The sequence below is a fragment of the Sarcophilus harrisii genome, chromosome 4 (genome assembly GCF_902635505.1).
Source record: "Sarcophilus harrisii chromosome 4, mSarHar1.11, whole genome shotgun sequence".
In the NCBI taxonomy this organism is placed as follows: domain Eukaryota; kingdom Metazoa; phylum Chordata; class Mammalia; order Dasyuromorphia; family Dasyuridae; genus Sarcophilus; species Sarcophilus harrisii.
This window is the reverse complement of record NC_045429.1, coordinates 316,959,795-316,984,738: the sequence shown is the minus strand read 5'-3', so window position 1 is coordinate 316,984,738 and position 24,944 is coordinate 316,959,795. Positions and strand designations below refer to the sequence as shown.

Below are 24,944 nucleotides of genomic sequence, written 5' to 3'. Positions count from 1 at the left end.
GGTTGGTTGTTAGAATTTTCTCTCAGTTTTTGATTCTGTTCCTGCCTTCAGAGATCACAGTGTAGTTACTTCTCCCAGGTTATTAATCATTCCATCCCACTAGCCAAGAAGAAGAGCAGTCCATATTGATTCTATTTGTGTTGTAGTTGTCCAACTGAAATTCTGTGATCTGGCCAAGTAATCAGTCTGGGATGAAACAAGTCCCAAGAGCTCTTCTATAGATTTTGTCCCAAGAATCCAAGAGATTTCTTTCTCTTTCCCTTATATCTTGCTCTCTCATTCTAAATCATGTTGTTGATAAGTCCCCATATATTACCAGGCCTTTCAAGTAGTTAAGTGCATTCATTGATGCAAACCACTTTATGTATGCATTTTTATCATGTGGATGTCATATTTTTCTTGCCATAAGAAGGGAGAGAGGTAAAAAATATTTGATACTGCCATCCTGTTTTCTCTATCAGTGCATCAGTTCCCAATTAGAGGTAAATAGTGGTGAGATAATAACAAAATTAAATTGAAATGAAAATTTGGATTAGAGATCAGAGCATTTGCTCCTGAAGAAATTTACCTCTACTTCTTTCTCACCTAGAAAAAAAAAAAGAATAATTTAACACCTTCTTCCATTTCTATCTTTGTTTTTGAAACTAGGACTCCTTATTTCCCTCAGGTTGTAAGTAAAGCAGCCATCTGTAGAGAAGCTTTGCCTGGGCCAATTCATCCCTTCTTAGATAGCCTGGTGACTCCTTATGAGGGCTCACTATATTGATGACTTGGTGCTTAAGCCATTGTAACTCAGAACTCCTGAATTCAAATAATCTGCCAGCCTCAGCTTCCCCATGAGCAAGGGATGACAGGCTTGTGCCATCATGCCTGATTAATATCCTCTTCTCAAAGTAGTTGTGAAAATAGTCTGATCAATGATGATAGTACCTTTCTTTTAAGCTATGTTAACATCCTGAATTCAAATCCAGCCTTGGACACTTACTAACTGTGAGACCCTGGGCAAGCCACTTAACCCTGTCTGCCTCAGTTTCCTCATCTCTAAAATGATCCAGAGAAGGACATGGTAAACCACTTCAGTTATCTCTGCCAAGAAAACCCCAAAAGCGGCCATGAAGAGTCAGACATGCCTGAAGAAATGACTGAATAACCACACTAATCTTCTATGATTTATAGCTCTTTGGAAAGAAGACTATAATAGGGATTGGATTATTCTCTGGCCTTAAGTCCCAGCTTAAGGGACTTTTTTTACATGAAACTTTTCCCAACGCCACTTAATTCTAGTGTGTCCTCTCTTTTAATTATTTCCTATTTATCCTATAGATAACTTTGTTTTCTTGCTCCTTCCCCATTAGATTAGAATACTGTCACATTATAGTCCCTTAATAAATGTTTATTGATTGATTGGTGAAGAATTCTTAGTAACGAGAAAGTGTAGAGAGAGGTTCTTCATAGATAGTTCAACAATATCCCTCCGCTCTCCAAAAATAAAAAAAATGCTCAAAACCCCCAAAGTTTATTTATTATTCAGTATGTTCTGTTCAGGATCTGGCACATTAGAGAATTTAAGGACGTACAATTGGAGTGGCAGAAACTAGAGATTAGTTCCTATGTTTTTCTTCCACAGGCTCTGGGAGGAAGAACTGACAGATGGAGACACTGGGACAGAATGTCAAAGTCGACTCTGCCTTCCCTTGCCTCCACCGCCTCCACCACTCATCAATGTAGAAGCTCCAACAGATGAACTTCATTGGGCCCTGACCACCTCTTAAAAATTAACATTCTTGGGTTTGGACTGAGAACTATTTGCAACATGACCTTTTGGGGAAGGAAAGTATTACATGCCAAGGGTCAATAAATCAATAATATTTATTAAGTATCTACTGTGTGCTAGTCATTGTGTGAATGCTGGGTCTGAATTGGATGCTGACAGAACTACATCCTAAATAGCAGAATCTTGGTGGTAATTAGCTACAGTTGGGAAAGACTGTTGTGCTTTTCTGTCCTTGGTGCATTTTAATATGGGGCATTAGGCAATGTGGACTTGGAGATTTTACCTTTCCAGAAACTAGAGGGCTCTCCATTGCACCTTTTCCTCAACATTCCTCCTCCCCCAGGTCTTGACTTTTTACCAGGCGTTTGGACTCTGATTTTTTTTTGTTTGCTCCGTTATCTTCAAGCCGGATACAGGGGTGAATAGTTAACAACTCTCAGGTCAAATGGGAGCTTAATTTTTCCTGCTCTTTCTCAAGGGCTCAGTGTTTACTCATTGCCATGGGAGCAGCCATGGAATTGATTTCCTGTCCCCTCCTGGTATTTTGCAGGCCTTGGCCCCCTAAGCTCTAGAATGATGGTTTATGACCTAACATTGCAGGCCTACTAGTTACTTACTTTACTGTTTCTGACATTTGGCAGGTAGGAGGGAAAGTTACTTGTGAGCTAGGGTATCTACTGAGATATAGTGCTCCTCCTCCACTGGTTCCCCCATCAATATTTCTTCTTTAGATGATAGCCTTAGAAGGGAAAAAGCTATGAATCCTTGTTAATGAAACCTGTCTTCAGTTTGGGTAGCCCTGGGACTCATCTTTTGGAAAGTCAGCTGGAAAGAAAGACCCTTGTCTCTTTGACAATGGTTTCTACTTTTATGGAGCTGGTTGTCCTCCAGAATTGGTAGCTATTTGTGATTGAGAACCCTAACACATGCTTTTGATGAGGTTCAACTTCCCCTTATCCCTGACAACAGAAAAGAGAATTGGGTCATGAAAAACACAAATTGTTTTTGTTGCTCACCTTTCTCATCGGCTTATTCTGGAAGCTGTCATCTATTTCTCAAGCTGATTTCATGGACATTTCTTATGGTTCAAGTTCATGGGGAAGCATTGAATCAAAGATGTATGGATTTATTGCCTTCAAAATGAAAGACTTGTTTCATTATTTAAGAAATTAAATCTGGACATATTCTACTACTTTACTCAATGTGTATGTCTATGTATAGGTTCCTTCTGAGGCAAAGGTAGAGCTCTTCCTGTGAGCCTTATTTGGCAGGAAATGATCAAAGATCAATTACTCAGCAAACATTTATTAAGTGCTTAGTTAGTTAATTATTGCTTAATTAGAGGCGGTCAGGTATCTCAGCCAGTGAATGGAGTGCAGACATGACTTCAAGTATAGTCGCAGACATGACTTCAAGTATGGTCTCAGACACTATCTATGTGATACTGGGCAAGTAAACTCAACTGCTGTCTGACTCAGTTTCCTGATCTGTAAAACGGGGAAAATAATAACAGCTCACAAGGTTGTTGGAAGGATAAAAGAGATAATATTTGTAAAGTGCTTTGTAAACCTTAAAGTGCTCTTTGAAGGCAGTTATTATTGTTGTTAAGTTGTCTCAGTCATGTCTCATTCTTTATGATATCATTTGGAGAATTCTTGGCAAAAGATATGAGAGAGACTTGACATTTCCTTCTTCAGCTTATTTTACAGATGAAGAAACTGAGGCAAAATGGGGACTTTCCCAGGGTCACACAACTGGTAAGTGTCAGGCCAGATTTGAAATCAGGTCTTCCTTACTCCAGGTACAGTTTGATTATTAGCTAGTACCTAGCTAATATTAATAACAATAACAACAACAACAAAGCTAAGTGCTGATTATTATGATTATGATTATTATTCTATTATGTGTCAGAAATTATGCTAAGCTCTGGAATACAAAGCAAAAAGCTTACATTCTAGTGGGAGAGATAATAAGAATATTTTAATCATTTACAGGCTAAATATAAGGAAAAGAAATTGCAAAATAGTTAAATATAAAGTAGTTAAGGTAGGCATAGGAGCAAGGAGCCTCAGAACAGTCTACGTATAGAAAAAAGTATTTGAGATACATATTGAAGAGAGAGGGATGTCACTTTGACTAGATCACAAAGAATGTAATATACACAATTTGCAGTAATATACAATCAAACTAGAAAGATAGATTGTGGCCAGGATTTCAAAGACTTTTAAAGTTTAAAAGAGAGTTTTATATCTTATTCTTGAGGCAGAAGGAGAACATGATGAATTAAGAATGTAAGGAAAACAAATTTGGGAAGTGCTGTGTAGGATGCTAGGCAAATGGAAAAGAAGGTACAGTACTGAACTTGGAGTCAGCAATATTTAAGTACAGATCCTGTCTCAGACATTTATTTATGTATGTGAATCTGAACCATCCCCTCTCAGCCTCATTTTCCTCATCTGTAAAATATTAATAATAAATCCTACCTTGTGGAGTTGTTGTCAAGATCCAATAACATATTCAAAAGCAGTTTGCAGACTTAAACATTTTTTATTAAAGCTTTTTATTTAGAAAACACATGCATGGATAATTTCTCAACATTGACCCTTGAAAAACCTCTGTTCCAAATTTTCCCTCCTTCCCCTTCCCCCTCCCCTAAATAGCAGGTTGTTGGAATACACAGGAGTCACCTGACAGTGGCTGCTGGAGAGCCAACCCAGAATGGATCTCCTCTTGTGAGAGGATGATACAAGGAAACTGAGAGGCAGTTGCTGTTCTCTGACCTCTCTGACTGAGAAGCCGTTGCATTGTCTGACCTCTTTCCTCTTCCCTCTGCCTCCAATTTATCTTATTCCCAGTCTGCAACACCTGTGTCAGCAAAGGCTGCCCTGCAACCCCTTCAGATGTTATGATCCACAGCTGTGGAGGCTCTCAGAGAATTGACCTGTCTCTTAACAGCAAGTAGTCCAATACATGTTAAATATGTTAAAATATATGTAAATCCAATATATGTGTATATATTTATACAGTTATCTTGCTGCACAAGAAAAATCAGATCAAAAAGGAAAAAAAAAAAAAACAAGGAGAAAGCAAGCAAGCAAACAACAACAAAAAGAGTGAAAATGCTATGTTGTGGTCCACACTCAGTTCCCACAGTCCTCTCTCTGGGTGTAGGTGGCTCTCCATCACTGAACAGTTCTAACTGATTTGAATCTTCTTATTGTTGAAGAGAGCCACGTTCATCAGACTTGGTCATCGTATAGTCTTCTTGTTGCGGTGTATAATGATCTGGTTCTGCTCGTTTCACTCAGCATCAGTTGGTGTAAGTCTCTCCAGGCCTTTCTGAAATCATCCTGCTGGTTGTTTCTTACAGAACAATAATATTCCATAAGATTCATATATCACAATTTATTCAGCCATTCTCCAATTGATGGGCATCCACTCGGTTTCAAGTTTCTTACCACTACACAAAGGACTGCCACAAATATTTTTGCACATGTAGGTCCCTTTCCCTCCTTTAAGATCTCTTTGGGATATAAGCCCAGTAGTAACACTGCTGAATCAAAGGGAATGCACAGTTTGATAACCCTTTGAGAATAGTTCCAATTTGCTCTCCAGAATGTTGGATCCGTTCACAGTTCTACCAACAATGTTTCAGTGTCCCAGGTTTCCCACATCCCCTCCAACATTTGTCATCATCTTTTCCTGCCATCTTAGCCAATCTGAGAGGTATTTCAGAGTTGTCTTAATTTGCATTTCTCTGATCAACAGTAATTTGGAGCACCTTTTAATATGAGTAGAAATAGTTTCAGTTTCATCATCCGAAAATTGTCTGTTCATATCCTTTGACCATTTATCAATTGGAGAATGGCTTAAATTCTTATAAATTTGAGTGAATTCTCTATATATTTTAGAAATGAGGCCTTTATCAACCTTTGAATGTAAAAATATTTTCCCAGTTTATTGCTTCCCTTCTAATCTTGTCAGTTTGCAGACTTTAAAGTACTGAAAAGTAGAGAGAATGGGTTAGATTGGAGAGGTAGTGTGGTAGTATAAATAGCAATATTTGGTAACTGATTAGATTTATGAAGGAAGGTGAGATTAATACTGAGATTATATATTGAATGACTGGAAGGGTGGTGGTGCCTTTGGCAGAAAGAGGAAAGCTTAGAAAAGTGGGATAGCTTGGGACAGTGGAAAAATAGTGAGTTCTATTTTGACTACATTGAGTTTGAAATATTTTCAAGATATTCACTTTGAAATATCTAATAGGAATAATATTTCCTATTAGAATATATACACACACACACACACACACTATGTAGGTATAGTAATATATGTGTGTATATGTCATTGGCACATACACATAAACATGTAAACACATGCATACACATCACAATACTGTAGTTATGTATGTGCATATATGTAAGCATATACAGACACTATATATATAGATATATGTGATTGGCATCTATATATACATGTTAATATATATATAATAGAATACTAAGATGCACATTTGTATAAGCACATATATATTATTTACATACTATTTATATGTGTGTATCACTGGTATATATATTATGTATTTGTGTGTAGTATACATGTGTGTATATATTGTCATGTGTGTTGCTGATATAGAGATGATAATGAAATCCATGAGGATTGACTAGATCATCTTAGAGAGTGTTTAGAAAGAGATCAGAAGTGAGCTCAAGACAAAACCTTGGGAAACTCCCACAGTTAGGGGACATATCATTGGTGATAGGTCAATGAAGGAAACTGAAAGGAGCAATTACCTAGATAGGAGGAGAACCAGGAGAGAATAGTGTCATGGAATCCCAGAGAGTAAAGACTATCTGGGAAGAGAAAGTCGTCAATGATGGAAGAAGACCTCTTCAAGTTGTGTAAGTTCATTCACATTCAATAATCTCTTGTTTTCACTTAAAATTAGTAACGTTTAACTTTTTAAATGAATTACTCCTCTATTCTCGTATATATACAATTCTACTCTGGAAAGGTGATGTAAGAGTCAAGAGACTCAAGAGAAACTGACTATTGGAAATGACCTACTCAAAACAGGTTAAATGTAAGCCCATATTCTTTCCATCCTGTAATAGGAATTTTGTTTTTGTTCAGTCATTTCTGACTTTTTGTGTCCCCATTTCGAATTTTCTTGGCAGAGATAATAGAGTGATTCGCCATTTCCTTCTTCAACTCATATTACAGATGAGGAAATTGAGGCAAATAGACCCAAGAGATTTACTCAGGATCACACAGTTAATGATTTGCCATTTCCTCCTCTAGCTCATTTTATAGATAAAGAAACTAAGGCAAACAGTGAGCACAGATCCTCCTGACTCAGAAAGCCCAGCATTCTATTCAATGAGCCATCTATCTTTGTTGTTTTGTTTTTTTTTAAATCATTAACATTGTCTAACATTGTCATTTTTTTCCTGACTAGAAAAATCGAGGGCAGGTTTTTGTGATTGTTTGGGGTTTTATCTAGGTATCTTGCCAAGGAATTCATCTTCCATTTCTCCCACTGAAAATATGGTTTAAATCATTTGTAGAAGGGAACACAGTCCTTAGAAGCAAATCTTTCTCATTTTGCATGGGTAGCTGCAGGGAATGAATTACATGCTAGGATAGAAAGCTGCATGTAAACAGCAGCCAGTTCTTTATTCCTGAGAAAGGAACAATCCAAACGCTTCAGGTACTGAATACTCAAGAGTATTCCTGCACCTGTTGCATTTACTGTTGCAATGACTGAAGTCCTCCTACTCTGATGTGATAAGAGGCCAGAAAATTGTTTATCTTTTGACCTCGAAGATAATCATAACATCAGGAAGGTGATGTTATGACATGCATGTGAGTTGGATGTAAGTGAGGGAAGGCTGGGCAAGGTCACCTGTCTCACTGTCCCCTCCAGAGCCATCTGGGTCTAAAGACCAGATAGATATCAAGACGATTGGAGATGGCCAGAATCCTCTCAAAAGGTGGAATCATTTTGAAAGTAATCTGTTACCCACCAATGTTCAGAATAGACTTTCAATTCTTTAAAGACACCTAAGTATCTTTTTTCACTTTTTCAACTCCTTTCTTCATCATCAGAAAGCCAAAAGAAAGAGATCCTCAAAAGGATTATTGGATAATGAGGTCTGGTTACAAATTTTGTAGGCTCTGAACACATTTGTCTAAATGAATTGGAGAAACCTAGGATATTAGGGAAGCATGCCCAAGTTGTCAGATGCCCCAGGGTACCAATTTCCAGATGAGATCTTGGGCCAAACCACTCTTCCTTCATCATTCATCACCCACCAAATTACCACCATAATTAAGCCCTTTCTCCTGGCTCCATAAAGCATGAGGCATAGCACCAAAAATACTGGGAGTCAGGAAACTGAATTCTAATCCTAAATTTACCAAAAACTAGCCATATTGTCTTGAACGAGTCATTGTAGGTTTCAGTTTTCTTATTTATGCAAAGAGGTCAGATTATATGATGTCCAGCTATGGCATTTTTGAGCTAAATATATAAGTAGTTTTTACCCTTTTAGGAGTTTATAGACTAACAAGAACTTTGAATGTCAATATTCTACAGTCCAAATTATTCTACATAAAAGAAATATGGAAGAATTATTTTAATTGAGGGAAGATGGGAGTGGTGGTAGGCAAAAATTAAACTTTATTTTCATCAAAATTGGCTCAAAGAGAGAATAACATATAAGATCAGTTGAATATAGAAATGTCTTACCCTATAAGAAAGTAAAACAGGATGGAGGTAACAGAAAGGGGAAAGGGACTGATAAAAGAGTGGGTATATTAAGGAAAGCAGTGACTAGAAGTAAAACACTTGTGGAAAGAGAGAGTAGGGATAAGAGAGAGGGGGGATAAATAAATGAAAAATAGCATGGAGAGAATTACATTGTTATCATTACTATAAATGTGAATGGGATGTAAACTCACTAATAAATCAGAAGTGGATAGCAGAATGGATTAAAAACAGAGTCCTGCAATATGTTTACAAGAAACACATTTGAATAGAAAGAAACTATAATAAAGGTAAGAGGAGGAATAGAATTTGGAATAGCAATCATGATCTCAAACAAAACAAAAGCAAAAATACATCTAATTAAAAGAGTAAAAGAAGGAAACTGTCTTATTGAAAGGTACAATATCATGTATATATAATATAATGAAATTATATTAATATTAAACATATATGCTCCAATGTTATAGCATCTAAATTTTTGAAGAAGTTGAATGAATTATAGGAGAAATAGATAATAAAACTATACTAGTTGGGAACTTCAACTTTCCTCTCTCAGAACTAGATAAATCTAACAAAAAATAAACAAGAAAGAGGTTAAGAAAGTGAATATAATGCTGGAAAATTTAGATATGGTCAATGTCTGGAGAAAATCAAATTAGAATAGAGAGGAATATACCTTTTTCTTAGCAGTATATGACACCTACACAAAAACTAACAATGTATTAGGAAATTAAAAATCTCACAATCAAATGTTGAAAAGCAGTAAACACTTCCTTTTCAGATCATAATATAATAGAATATGACATTCAATGATGGACAATGAAAAGAGATTAAAAATTAATCTAAAATTAACCAATAATCTTAAAAAACAGACAAGTAGGTTAAAGAAAAATAAGTATTCATTAAAGAAAATGACAACAATGATACAACATACTAAAATTTATGGGGTGCAGTCAAAATGGTACTTATGAGAAAATTCATGTCTCTAATTGCTTACATCAATAAAATAGATAAAAGGCAGATCAATGAATTGGGTATGCAACGAAAAAAACTCGAAACAGAACAAATTAAAAATCCCCAGTTAAACACCAAATTAGAAATCCTGAAAATCAAAAGAGAGAAATAAATTGAAAGGAAACCATTGAACTAATAAATAAATATAGAAGCTGGTTTTATGAAAGAAAAAAAAACACAATAAAATAGATTAACCATTGGTTAATTTGATCAAAAAAAGGAAAGAAGAGAACCAAATTACTAGCATCAAAAATGAAAGGGGTGAATTCACCAGCAATGAAGAAGAAATTTAAAAAGTTATGAAGAACTATTTTGTCCAATTATATACTAATATGTTTGACAACCTAAATGAAATGGATGAATATCTACAAAAATATAAATTACAAATGTTAACAAGAAGTAAAACACTTAATGTAATTTTAGAAAGAGAAATTGGACAAGCTATGAATGAATTTCCTAAGGAAAAATCTCCAGGAGTAGATGGATTCAGAAGCAAATTCTACCAAATATTTAAAGAACAATTAATCCCAATACTATATAGACTTTTTGGAAAAATAGGTAAAGAAAGAGTCGGTGCTGATACCCAAACCAGAAAGAGTCAAAACAGAGAAAGAAAATTATAGACCAATTTCTCTATGAATATGTATGCAAAAATTTTAGATAAATCCTAGCAAAGAGGTTACAGCAATATAATCAAAAGGATCATATTATATTGCTGTAATCTCTTTGCTAGGATTTATGACCTATGACCAAATGGGATTTATATCAGGAATGAAGCATTACTTCAGTATTAGGAAAATTATCAGCATACTTTATCATATCAATAACAAAACCACAGAAGTCATATGATTATGCAGAAAAGAAAAACCTCTGACAAAATACAGTACCTATTCCTATTAAAAACTCTAGAGAGCATAGAGATAAATGGCATTTATTTGAAAATGATAAATAATATTTATCTAAAACCATGAACAAGCAAGCATTATCTGTAATGAGAATAAACTGGAAGCATTCCCAATAAGATCAAGGATGAAGGAAGGATGCCCATTATCACCTCTATTATTTAATATTATACTAAAAATGTTAGCTATAGCAATAAGAGAAAAGAAATGAAAGAAATTTTGCAATAAGTATCTGATGAAAGCATAATTTTTCAAATATATAGAGAACTGAATCAAATTTATAAACGTGCAAGTCATTCCTCAGTTGAAAAGTGGTCAAAAGATATGAACAGACAATTTTCAGGCTAACTATAATCATATTAAAAAATACAATAAATCACTATTGATTAAAGAAATACAATTAAAACAAGTCTGAAGTATCATCTTATACCTGAGTGGTTAATATGTAAAAGAAAGGAAAATACTGGAATTTGGAGGGGATATGTGAAAACTGGGACATTAATGCACTGTTAGTGGAGGTGTGAATTGATCTAACCATTCTGGAGAGCAATTTGGAACTTTGCCCAAAAGACTATAAAACTGTGCATATATATATATATATATATATATATATATATACCCTAAATCCAACAAACTCTCTACTGATCTATATACCAAAGACATTCAAAAAAGGGGAAAGGATCTATTTATATAAAAAATGTTCATAGTAACTTTGTGGTGACTAAGAATTGGAAATCAAAAAGATGTCCATTAATTGGGCAATGGCTAAACAAGATGTAGTATATAATGGAATATTATTGTGCTATAAGACATGACAAACAGATGATATTAGAATCTGGAAAGATTTACATGAACTGATGCATAGTGAAGTGAACAGAACCAGGAGAATGTTGTACACAGTAATGACAATATTGTATGATGAAAAACTGTGAATGACTTAGCTATTTTCAAAAGACTAATGATAAAGGATATTAGCTACCTCTAGAGAAAGAACTGATGTTGCTTAAATACAGACTGAAGAATGCTATTTTTCACGTTCTTTCGTTTCTTTTATTTGAGTCTTCTTGTACAAAATTCCTAATATGGAGATGTTTTATATAATTACCAAAAAAATCCATATTCCTGGGGGAAAAAGAAAATATGATTGTTTTCCTTGGGGAGCTCATTACCAAAAATGGCTTCAAAGTTATTTGCTCTTTTTGATTGTGTAGAGTTTGTTGAGGGACAAGGCAAATAGACACATGGGTTGATGAGAGGAGGGTGTGGAGGGAAGATTACTGTTTACCTGGGGTAACCAGGAAAAAAATCTGCTTGCAATTTTGGCCAATAAATAAAAACTGGAAGCCTATAGCTAAAACCTCATGGGGATTTATTAGTTTGCTTAATAAAAGGCAAACATGAAGGCTTAAGGTGTCCAGTCCTGGATATGCCTTTTTGGCTTTTGTAGGCTGTCTGGCGCCATTCAGAGTGTACTCTGGGGTTATCAAGTTCTGCTGAAGGATTTTTAAAAATAATGTTTTCTTCTTCCCCTTCCTCTTAGTTCTTCCATTTTTTTTAAATTTTTGCAACTTTGTAGCAATGGTCATATCAGCTTTACATTATTAGTTGGGCTATTTATATGCAGGGACTGGGCTTTATTTTAGGAATTTTAATGCCTAGGCTACTAGCTCAGGTGATACCTGGATGGGATCAGTTTTACTGATACACCTAATGACTGAGGAGGGGATGATGATACAGAGATATCTTTTTTTTTTTTTTTCCCCTGAGGCAATTGGGGTTAAGTCACTTGCCCAGGGTTACACAGCTAGGAAGTGTTAAGTGTTTGAGGCCAGATTTGAACTCAGTATATAGAGATATCTTAAAAGATAATGGAAGGCATTGAAAGACTTCCACATCTTACTCCTTAGGTAAATTGTAACTGTGTATAAAATTGTACATATATGATAGTGGGGCCGTGGGTATAGGATAGATAATAGGGACCAACTTGCACTGGTTAAAGAAAAAAACATAATGAGTGTATGTGTAAGGGAAATGTTTGTTAGAGGAAGAGATTGTGAGTATTGATGAGAAGTTTGTTCATTGTGATTCCTGGATATGGAAATGTCTTCCAAAAGTCATAAGGTTCTTCCCTTTAGACCAGGGAATCGTAACTTTTTTTTTTTTTTTTTTTTTTTTTTTTTTTTATGTCCTGGGTCTCATTGGGATTCTCATGGTCCTTTCTTAAAAAAAAAAAAAAAAAAATATATATATATATATATATATATATATATATATATATATACACAGAGAGAGAGAGAGAGAGAGAGAGTTATAAAGGAAGCCAATGAATTGAAACAGTTATCAATTTTTTTTTTTTTAAACTCAGGGAACTCAGAATAAGAACTTTAGACTAACCTATGTTCATAGAATCTTAAAGGTCATCTATGTGAATAAGAATCCTTTCCACAACATACCTGACAAATAGATCGTAGGACTGGAGAACTAGAACTGGAAAGGATTGAATACCATCTGGTATAATCTCTTCATTTTACAGATGAGGAAACAAGAGAAGTTAAATGACCTATCCTGGTGACAAGAGGAGTAATCATCAGGAAGAGGAAAAAGACTTTGCTAAATAACTTCAATAAGATGGAACCTACTATCTTCCAAGGAAACTCATTCTGGCTCTTACAGCTGTAGGATTTTTTTTTTATTTTCCAGGCATTGAACCTAAGGTTGTCTCCTTGGAATTTCCATCTGTTGTAGTGGTTGTTGCTGCAGCAAACTGTTCTTTTTCTCCTCTTCTTTCTCCATCTTTCTTCCTCTCTCTCTCTTTCTCCTTTTCTCCTCTATCCTTCCTCCTTATTTCTCTCTGTCTTTCTCTGCCTCTGCCTTTGCCTCTCCCTCCCTCTGCTTCTGCCTTTTCTTCTCTCTCCCTCTTCTTTCCCCTTTCTCTCTTTCTTTCTCTTTCCCCCATTTTCCTTTATTTTTCCTTTGGTATTCTTTCTAAAAGAAACCAACTTTTGAATGCTTGGCCTGAGACCCTTATTTGTATGACTAAACAGGGATGTGTTCTTGGTGACCCACTTTTAATTAGAAAAAAATGCTTAATGATGGATGTATTTTATTTTTCATTCACAGAATCACAGAATTTGAAAATTGGAAGGGACATTAGAAGCCATTTTATCCACTCATACACAAAAGGAATTCCTAAAATCCTATTTAATAAGTGGTCATCCAGCCTCTACTTGAAGACCTCTAAGGAGAGAGTGTCTGTCATCTCTCAAGGCAAACCATTTCACTTTTGGATAACTCTAATTATGAAAAATTTCCTAAAATCATTGCTATTTGTCAACTTCTTCTACCCATTGCTCTTGATTTCATTGTATTCGGGACCAAATACAATAAACATAGATATTGCTCAGTGGGGCCCTGGGCTTTGATAATTTGAGTTTTCACCACCATATCAAATCTTGGATATTTCCAAATGGCTGCCTTCTCCCAGTCCTCTAATTTCTAGATCTCCTTCATATGTAATCTTCTCCATTAGAATGTAAGTTCCCTGAGGGCAAATAGTTTATCTTCTTGTTTTTAGTTCCTATCATTTAACACATACACATACTAAGTACTTAATAAATGCTTTTCGTTTATCAACTCGGTAATTCATTTATTCATATCAAATTCTTCCTCAGTATGGAGTCCCTTCAAATATTTTAAGACAGCTATCATGTGTCCCCTGAGTTTTCTCTTCCTCAGAGTAAACTTTCGTTATTCTTTTTTTTTCTCCCGAGGCAGTTGGGGTTAAGTGATTTGCCCAGGGTCACACAGTTAGGAATTGTTAAGTGTCTGAGACTAGATTTGAACTCAGGTCCTCCTGAGTCCTCTATCCACTGTACCCCAAACTTTTTTTATTCTTTCAATCTATATATGATATAGACATTATCTTTTATGACTGCCCTTCTCTGGACACTTTCTAGGATATCAATGACCTTTATAAACCATGGTTCCCAAAACTGAACCCAATATTCCACTGAACTTTCTTTCTTTCTTTTTTTTTTTTTTTTTTTATTATAACTTTTATTGACAGAGCCCATGCCTGGGTAATTTTTTTTTTTACAACATTATCCCTTGCACTCACTTCTGTTCCGACTTTTCCCCTTTCTCCCTTCACCCCCTCCCCCCAGATGGCAAGCAGTCCTATACAAGTTAAATATGTCACCCCACTGAACTTTCTGAAGATATACTGACTCATAATCATCATGTGAATCTTATCTCATTGGGTATATTTGGGGATAGGGATAGTACAGCCTTAGCTAATAATTACTGTAAATAAATTGTCATCCCCCACTCTGGCTTGTACTTTTTGTTCATCAAGATTTTTTTTCTTTTTTCATTCCATTCTATGATGGTCCTCTTATATTTCCCTTGAGTTGCTTATTTTGATTTGACCCATTCCACTGTTTTTCCTCTTTTAAGATATTGCTTTCTTTCCTATATCAGTTGGGGGAGCTAGGTGGTAGATAGAATACCAGGCCTGAAGTTAGGGATACTCATCTTCCCAGGTTCAAATCTAGTTCCTGACATTTAATAGCTATGTGACTCTACACAATTTACTTACTTCTGTTTGTCTCAGTTCCTCATCTATAAAATGATCCGAATAAGAAAATAGCAGTATGCCTGTCAAGAAAAACCCTAAATGGATTACAAAGAGTTGGACATTACTGAAAATGACTGTATAACAACCATGTCGGGAAAAATCCATTCTCTTTCCATCTCCCACCCCTGTATAAAACTAAGTGAGTTAAGTATAGGAGAAATAGCACTGGATTTGAAGTCAATGAATCTGTTTTATAACCTAAGCTCTGCTTCTTTCAGCTACTCCTAGTGCTAAGCACAGTACCCAGTATATAGTAGTCACTTAATAAATGTTTATTGACTGAATGACTATAGCTAACACACTTCCTTTCCTGGTCTTCTAACCTTGGTTCTGCTACTTCCAGTAGTTATCATAGTTCCTGGCATTCTGTGGTTCTGTGGATATTAAACACATGGTAGGTGCTTAATAAATGCTTGTTGACCGGCTCTGGTCTTCACTCTTCACCTCTTCAAAATCAGAGGATTGAACTCAAGGCCCATTCCAGCTTTGACAATCTGATTCCCCTTTACCTGCTACACCTTTCTCTCTGTTCTGGTGCCACCTTAGGACTTAATGCTTAAGTCTTACCACACCCTTAGTTAGCTGTAGTTGGCAGCTGGTTCCTAAAGAAGGGCAGAAGTGTCTGAGTAACTGAAAAGAAGGGGAGAAAGGAGAAGTGTCCTAATGAGCAAGGTGGTTCCAAATCAAAGCCAGAGAGTCAATAAAAAGAGATTATGTCTGCGTAGATTTTTTTCAGACTCTTTAAGACGATCCCCATATGAACTTTGTGTGTGCAGAAAGCTTCTGAGCTCAGATTTCTCTGACCCCAGCAAGTAGCTTATTGTAAAGACAGTTCATCAGGAGGGAGTAATATCTGTTTCAGCATTTTTATTTTTGCTTTGAGCCAGACTCTGGGGCAAAGAAAACAAGAGCTCCTGCTCCTCTCGTTCAGAAACATGTGTCCCTGGAGAAGAAATATTTAAAGGGCTACTCTTCCAATAACAGTTAAACCTCATGGGTAAATGTCTTATGTTAGCAATGACCATCGGGTCATTGTTGCTTGTTTTTCTAAGCCCTCCCATCTGATGCTCTCACTGTCCCTTGTTACCTTATTTCTCTTTCTTTTATTTCAGTTTGGCCAAAGGCCTTAGTAAATTTCCTCTTCTTTTTCTAATATCTTTTCCTCTTCAGATTTTCTTGCTCATGTGTAATTTAATGAATTTGTATACTTGAAGGGAATCCATGATGTACTGGGTTGTATCTCAACAACATGTAACTACACATCCCTCTTTCCTCTTCTTCCCCTGATGTGCACACATATACACACTCAAAAAACATTGTTGGTTTACTGAATGACTATGAGCAACACACCTCCTTTCATGAATCTTTCAACTCTGTCTTGACTACTCTCAGCATTCAATACAGGTTATGACACTCTGTGAGTATTAAGCAGATAGTAGATGTTTAATAAATTCTTGTTGAGCAACATGATGAATATGGTAACATGTTTAGAAGAATTGCACATGTTTTACATATATTGGATTGCTTGCTATCTTGGGTGTGTGTGAGAGGCTGAAAAATTTGAAACACAAGGTTTTGCAAAGGTCAATATCGAAGACTATCTTTGCATGTATTTGGAAAATTAAAATACTATTAAATAAATAAATGAAATAAATACCTGCCTGACACATAATGAGAACGTAATAAATACTTGTTGTTTGATTGAAATGTCAATAACAAAAAATTAGTAGTTTTTGAATGAGTATACTAAAAAGGGTATCTTTGTGAATGTATGTGAAATTTATGAATAAAATATCATTTAGGGGATATGGTAAAGGGATAGCAGTGGAGGTATATCAAAGAAGACTTCTTTTTGTTGAATTTAATTTTGAAGGATGAGTAATATTTTAATAAACATAGATTATAAAAGAGGGCCATGAGCAAAGACATGGAGATCTGGAAACTTGGGAGATGAACAGGTCTATTTGTTTGAATTATAAAGAATGATTGTGGATAGAAAGGGGAAAGAAGAAAACTAGTAAAGCTGTATTATGGAGGACCTGAGAAAGATTGGTATTGAGAAAATGAAAATGCAAAGAAATTATTTTACTTGCTAGAGACCCAGGTCTGGACCCTTAGATTAAGCTGGTGATACGATTTGCATTTTTTGCCTACTAGAATTTAGACTGGGGAAGAGCTTTCTCCTGTTCAGGAATGACCGGTGTTCTGTAAGTCCAGAAATTCATGACACTTATCTCTCTGCTCTAAGAGGAAATGTGTAAGAGAGATTGTTCTATGGACAGACCTAAGACTTAGACAGTGTTCAACCTTCCATTCTCTTATGATTTGAATGGAAAAAGATTTACCTAAGGCATTTTAAAAGCATATACACACATATATTCACATACTTGTGTGGATGAATATGTGCACACATTTACACACCCATTTGTGCACACACATAAACACATATTCACACATGTATATGTATACATGCATATATTAAACATTCATACATACATTCACACATACACACATGTGTGTATATGAAAACCTTTATAATATATGAATTTTCTGTTCCTGGTCTCCTTAGCTCAAAGATGATTTTCCCTTTAAATTAAATTCGGGTGCAGTATTTTCCCACATCTCTACTTTACTCCCCAGATTGCTCATCTCTGCCCATTGCTTTCTTCCTTTTGGGTCTTCCTTCAAAGTTGGAAAGGACCTTCTTAGAGAGATATCCCCAAACCCCACCCCCATTTTATAGACAGGGAGACTGAGACCCAGAGAAGGGGTCTTCCTTCCAGAGAAGGAAGTTACTTCTTCAGGACAGCACATATCTAAATATTGAAATTTTTTGTGTTAAATTTTTCTATGTTTATGAAGTATCTCCACAAAATTCTACAAACTCCTTAAGGGCAGGAATGATATAATTTTATCTTGCATCGTGTCTTGCTCATAATAATAGCAGGCACTTAAAAAACATTTATTAAAATGTTTTCCTTTTTACTATGCATCTCCTTTTGGTAGGGTTTTTGGCATTTCCCCCTTCTTGTAGGTAAGGATATGGATTCCCACTTGTCCAAACCCCCCCACTTCCCCCCTTATCTGGTTCCTCTTGTGACTAATGGCACAGATTATAAAGATAGAGAAAAAGGTGCAGCCAATGGCCAGTGGTAAAAAAAAAAAAAAAATCACACATGGAGATCACGCCTTTGATGTCTGCTTCATTATCATAGTATTATGCCATCGTGCAGATATCCTTTTATTGCTCCAATTCTTAGAATTCTTTGAAAGATCAATCCTCTTCCTTTGCTTTGGGGCTGACAGAGAAGATAGGGAAATCAGTTAAAATGCAATTGAAGTGCTCAGCTAGGTGGTGCAGTGGATAGAGCACCAGCCCTGAAATCTGGAGGACGGGAGTTCAAATCTGCCCTCAGAGCTGTGTGCCAACTGCCTCAGCAAAAAAAAATGAAATGAAGCAATTGTGCCATAGTGCCAATGTATGCATGATTAATAAATGTTTGTTGCATTGAAATGACCTTTATGAATCAAGCCTAGACACTTACTATCTGTGTGACTTTGGGCAAGGCCCTTAACTTATTTGTCTCAGTTTCCTCATCTGTAAAATGGACTGGAGAAGGAAATGACAACCTCTCCAGTACCTTTGTCAAAAAAAAAAAAAACAACTCCAAATGGGCTCATGAAGAGTTGGATATGACTGTAATGACTGATCAACAACAACCCCCCCAAATCTATAGCACTTTAATCAATATATATACATACATACATACACACATATGCAATATATTCACTTGATGTGATGTCCAATTTTTTCCCTCACAACAACCCTATGACATGTACTATTTGATTGCCCGCATTTTACAGATGAAGATATGGAGGTTAAAGGAGATGTAACTTGTCCAGTGTTTGAGATGAGATCCAAACTCATTTCTGGCACACTAAGTCCATTTCTGTATCTGCTACATCACCTAGCTGCCTAAGCAGGTCAATGCAAAGGAGTGCATATGTATAAAGCATGTAATAAATGTATATATACACATGTATATAATATATATGTGTGTAACATACAAATAATCCAATACTAAATAACATATTCCTTACATTCATTCCAGAAAAAAAAAAAATCATTCAAAAAAACCCAGGTAATAGTCAAAATTCCATTATGACAGATTGGGTTTTTAACAAGTGGTGGGAAGAGAGATTCTGTTCCCTTGTATATGCCATTGGTGCCATGATGCCGATATCTCTCTCTGGATCTTGACAAAGCAACAATGTAGTCATTAGTTTTGTTCCTCAGCACTGGAATTAAGGATCCCACTGCAATACAGGGAGAAGTAGTGTGCTCATTTTATTTCCATGATTTTTAAAATTGTCAGAAAACAGTAAAAAGGAAAGGACAATAGAGGACTTGGATTAACATTCTGTCTGTGCTGCTTTTTAGCTACCTAGCCTCTCTGGACCTTAATTTCTTTGTCTAGACTAGATAAATTCTAAGTTGCTTCCCAGCTCTGAATCTAAGGTCCTATGACAACTTTGAAAAAGAAAAGTTAGGCTAGGGTGGAGTCTTTACTTTTTCTTTCTTTTCTTTTTCTTCCTCCCTTCCTCCTCCTCCTCCTCCTCCTCCTCTTCCTCCTCCTTCTCCTCCTCCTCCTTCTCCTCCTCCTTTTCTTCTTTTTCTTCTTCTTCTTCTTCTTCTTCTTCTTCTTCTTCTTCTTCTTCTTCTTCTTCTTCTTCTTCTTCTTCTTCTTCTTCTTCTTCTTCTCTCTCTCTCTTCTCTCCTCTCTCTCTCTCTCTCTCTTCTCTCTTTTTTCTCTCTCTCTCTCTTCTCTCTCTTTTCTCTCTCTCTCTCTCTCTCTCTCTCTCTCTTTCTCCCTTCCATTCTTTCTTCCTCCCTCCCTTTCTTTCTCCCTTTTCTTTCTTTCTTCTTTTTCCCTTTCTTTCTTTATCTTTTTCATTCTTTTTTTTAAAATAATTTTTTAATATTTTTCCCAAGGACATGGAAAGACAATTATAAATCTTCGAGTTCCAAATTTTCTCCTGGTAGAATATTTTCTAGAGAGAATTTTAGTTGGTTAATAGATCCAGAAAAACCTCACAGGCTCTTTTATTGAAGGAATGTTTTACTTGTTGAAATAAAAGGAGTATAGTATGGTTCCCTGGGTTTGGAGATAGATAACCTAAATTCAAATCCTGCCCCTGATGCTAACTTATCTGCTTCCTTTGGGCCTTAGTTTGCTCATCTATAAAATGAAAGTGTTGAGCTAGATCAGCTGTTCCCAAATTGTGATCTAAGCACCCCTGGGAGTCTCCAAGACTTTTTTCAGGGAGTTCATGTGATCAAAATTATTTTCATGGTATTACTGAGATGTTATAACTTTTTTTATAGCTATATCCCACATAAATAAAAGTTCTTTTTAGGGAGATCCTCAATAATTGTTAAGAGAATAAAGGGGTCCGAGAACAAAAAGTTTGAGAACGTCTGATGAAGATGATTTTCAAGATATTTTCTGACTCTAAAACCCCAGGAGAATTCTCTTTTGTTTGTAGCATATGGAAAAAATGTGACTGTCTTAGAAGTAGCTTAGTTTGGCCCAAGGTGGAGTTTACTTTCTAGCCCACTTCCGCAAGTTGGCCAGACAATCTAGACCAGGAATCAGCAAACCACTGTGTGGGCCGAATCTGGCCCATACTGACCATGAGTTCAGACTGGTTTTTGCATTTTAATAAAGTTTTGTTGTATTTTAAATAAGAAAAAAATTATTAGCTTTTGGGGCTACACAAAAACAGTTGGTTGGATTTAGCCCTTGGGCCATGGTTTATCAATCATCTTCTTTCTCCAAGGAAGGCAACATGGTGTGGTGGACAGAGAACTTGGCCTTAAGTCTGGAAGACCTGGCTTGATTACTGCCTTTTATATATATTGGCTTTGGGACATTCAGTGCTCTAGACAATTTCCTATTATTATAAATGATAGAAAAGATGCTGGCTTGCATTGGTTTTTGCATTGAGTTTCCTTACCCGGGGGTTCTCTATATTGGTAAAATCCCAGGCCTAGTTCCTATTCCTTTACAAAATTTTCTTCTACTTTAGTTTTAGCCTTAGAAATGTAGCACATTTTTGGCCAGAACAACACATTTTTAGAGTGAGGTTCAGATTTGTGATTTTAGTCATAGAGGATATTAACACCCTCTTTGACCCCAACCAACTCACCAGCAACTTATAGTATTAGAGTTGCCTGGAGGATCAAGATCACCTAGCTACTACATGTCAAAGTAGGATTTAAACCCAAGTCATTCAGTCAGCAAGCATTTATTAAATACCTCCTGTGCACCAGGCTCTGTTCTAAGTACTGGAGACACAAAGAAAGGCAAAAAATATATATAGTACCTGATCTCAAGAAGTTAACAGTCTGAGGGAGACAACATATAAATGATTACATACAAATAAGATATAAATATATGAAATGGAGGTAATCAACAGAGAGAAGTTGCCACCATTAAGGGGAATCAGGGAAGGATTGTTTGTTGTAGAAAGTGGGATTTTGACTTAGACTTTAAAGAAATCAGAGAAACCAGGAGTTGAAGAAGAGGTACAGAACTCCTGGCATTGGGGGCAGCCTGTCCAAATACTAGGACATGATAGTATATTTAGAAAATCCCAGGGAATAAGCAAAGAAACTAATTGAAAAAAATAGCTTCAGTAAAGTAGCAGACTACAAAACATCTTTGCCTTCTACCCTTTGTCCACTGAAAAAGAAACCCATAGCATTTCTTTATAACAGTTAAAAAGTCCAGAAGGAAATAATACAAAAGGGAAATTCCAATCAAAATAATGACAAAATGCATAAAATATCTGACAATCAATCTACTAAAGCTTGCTCAGTGACTGTGTAGGTAAAATTAGATAATGCTCCTAAAAAAATAAAGGATAACTTATTGTAAAAATATTCATTGCCATAGTTTGGCCAAACCAATGTAATCAAAATGAAAATATTATTGATATATTTTAGATATGCCAATTAAACTATGAAGGGATACTTTTCAGAGCTTATTTTGAAATTCATTTAGAGTGACAAAAGGTCATTTATATCAATGGAAACAAAGAGAAAAGGTAGGAATGAAAGTGAAACAGCATTTCTTGACATATGTCTGTATTGCTTAGAACTAAACATCAAACCTACTTGGTAATGGTTGAAAAATGGAACAGAGATAATTACAGACTAGATAAGGAAAAAGTAGAAATAATTGAGACTCAGTAAACAAGTATTCATTAGACTCCAAAGCATATATTACCTAGAAAAAAAATCTGGACAAGATTTGTAAGGAAAGCTACAATGAATTTGGCAAAAATTATGTTTTGACTAACAGCTTTTACCATATACCACAACAAATTTATAACAGATATCTTACCTGAATATTAATGATCACCATAAAAAATTAGAAATGAACCATATCAGATTCCTTTTACAGGTATGGCTAAATGGTAAATTATTAAACAGGTGATGGATGCAATTTCAAAAGGTAAAATATATGAATTCAGCTTCATGGAGTTAAAAAGCTTTTGCATGACCAAAATTAATGCAACAATGTTAAGAAGACAAACATCTTTACATCAGTTCTTTCTGAATAAGTTTTGCTAGCCAAGATGCATATGTATAACTTAAAAAATATTTAACATCAAATCTATTTCCCAATTGATGAATTGTCAAAAACATATAAATAAACAGCTCTCAAAAGAAGAATTGGAAACTATTAACAATATGAAATCATTAATAACTAGAAAAGCACAAATCAAAGCAACTCTGAAAGTTTACTTCATACCTCATATCTAGGAAATTGGCAAAACTGAAAAAAACTTGGAAATAGTGTTGGAGGGGCTGCAGAAAGATGGACACACCAACATAAATATTAAATAATGAATTACATTGACAATTACATAAAACAACTTGGAATTATGCTAAGAAAGTGACTAAAATGCCCATCTCCTTTGACCCAAAGATTACTGTTAGCCATATATCCCTAAAAAACTCTGACAAAAAGAAAGGCCCCATATACATCAAATATTTACAGCAGCATTTTTTTTTTTTTTGTAGTTACAAAGAACTGAAAATAGTAGATGGCCATCTATTTACTGGATAATAGCAAAGCAAGTTGTAGTATGTGAATTTAATGGAATATTAGAATAATGAAATACCATGTGAAATGATGAATACAAAGAATCATTAAAAGACATATGAACTGATGCAAAGTGAAGTAAGCAGAATCAGGAAAACAAAATACACAATGACTATGATAATATAAATGGAAATAACAACAACAAAAGTGAATGTAATGAATTTGTGATTACTAAGTTTGGCCCCATAGAAGAAGATGATAAAGTACCTCTTTCTTTTCTCATAGATATGGAGGATTATGTTTTTTTTTTTTTTTGTTCTAGTCTATAATTTTATTTATTTATTTTGTTTTAATTTAATAGCCTTTTATTTACAGGATATATACATGGGTGACTTTACAGCATTAACAATTGCCAAACCTCTTGTTCCAATTTTTCACCTCTTACCCCCCCACCCCCTCCCCTAGATGGCAGGATTACCAGTAGATGTTAAATATATTAAAATATAAATTAGATACACAATAAGTATACATGACCAAACCGTTATTTTGCTGTACAAAAAGAATCAGACTCTGAAATATTGTACAATTAGCTTGTGAAGGAAATCAAAAATGCAGGTGTGCATAAATATAGGGATTGGGAATTCAATGTAATGGTTTTTAGTCATCTCCCAGAGTTCTTTTTCTGGGCATAGCTAGTTCAGTTCATTACTGCTCCATTAGAAATGATTTGGTTGATCTCGTTGCTGAGGATGGCCTGGTCCATCAGAACTGGTCATCATCTAGTATTGTTGTTGAAGTATATAATGATCTCCTGGTCCTGCTCATTTCACTCAGCATCAGTTCGTGTAAGTCTCTCCAGGCCTTTCTGAAATTATCCTGTTGGTCATTTCTTACAGAACAGTAATATTCCATAATATTCATATACCACAATTTATTCAGCCATTCTCCAACTGATGGACATCCATTCAGTTTCCAGTTTTTAGCCACTACAAAAAGGGCTGCCACAAACATTCGTGCACATACAGGTCCCTTTCCCTTCTTTATAATCTCTTTGGGATATAATCCCAGTAGTAACACTGCTGGATCAAAGGGTTATGGTTTTTTTTTTTTAATGTAACTTTTGCTTAACTGTTTTCCTCCTCTTTTATCTGTTATGAAGGATAATGAGAGGGGGTGCATAGGAAAATGTAAAAACAAAAGATAACAAAATTATTTTTTAAAATTATAGGGCCAAGACTAGATAACTTTTCAGTTCCCTCCTGGATCTAAGATTTGGGGTTTCAAGAGAGTCTAAAATATTTCCCTCTCACAGGGAGATGGAACTGCATAATTACAGTACATGCATAGAGAGAGAGAGGTGCTAAAAGGGGGTAGAAATATACAAATGCAAAGCAAAAGATTTGTTTGATTCACATTATGACCAGGAAGCTTACTTCTATCTTCTGATTAGCTAACATTTACATAGTCTTTTAAATCTTGTCAAGATTACATTTATTCAATTGTTGTTCAGTTGTTTTTATGTTGTGCCCTACTCTTCCTGATCCCATTTAGAGTATTCTTGGCAAAAAACACTGAAGTGCTTTGCCATTTCTTTCTCCAGTTCATTTTACAGATATAACAGAAGCAAACAAGATTAATATACTTAAAAACCAGGGTTCCACAGCTAATAAGTATCTGAGGTCAGATTTGAATTCAGAAAGATGAGAATTCTTGACTTCAGGCTCAACACTTC

The 24,944-nt window shown here is 35.4% G+C and overlaps 1 long non-coding RNA gene across 4 annotated transcripts in view; it reads left to right on the top strand.

Moving 5' to 3' along the window:
• Nucleotides 1-3,218, top strand: part of LOC111720552 — a 257,687-nt gene extending 254,469 nt beyond the window's left edge. For all 4 annotated transcript variants that reach the window (XR_004233807.1, XR_004233809.1, XR_004233808.1 and 1 more), the window contains one exon: nt 1,628-3,218. This is a non-coding gene — a long non-coding RNA (uncharacterized LOC111720552). The remainder of the gene's footprint in view (nt 1-1,627) is intronic.
• Nucleotides 3,219-24,944: the final 21,726 nt, after the last annotated feature.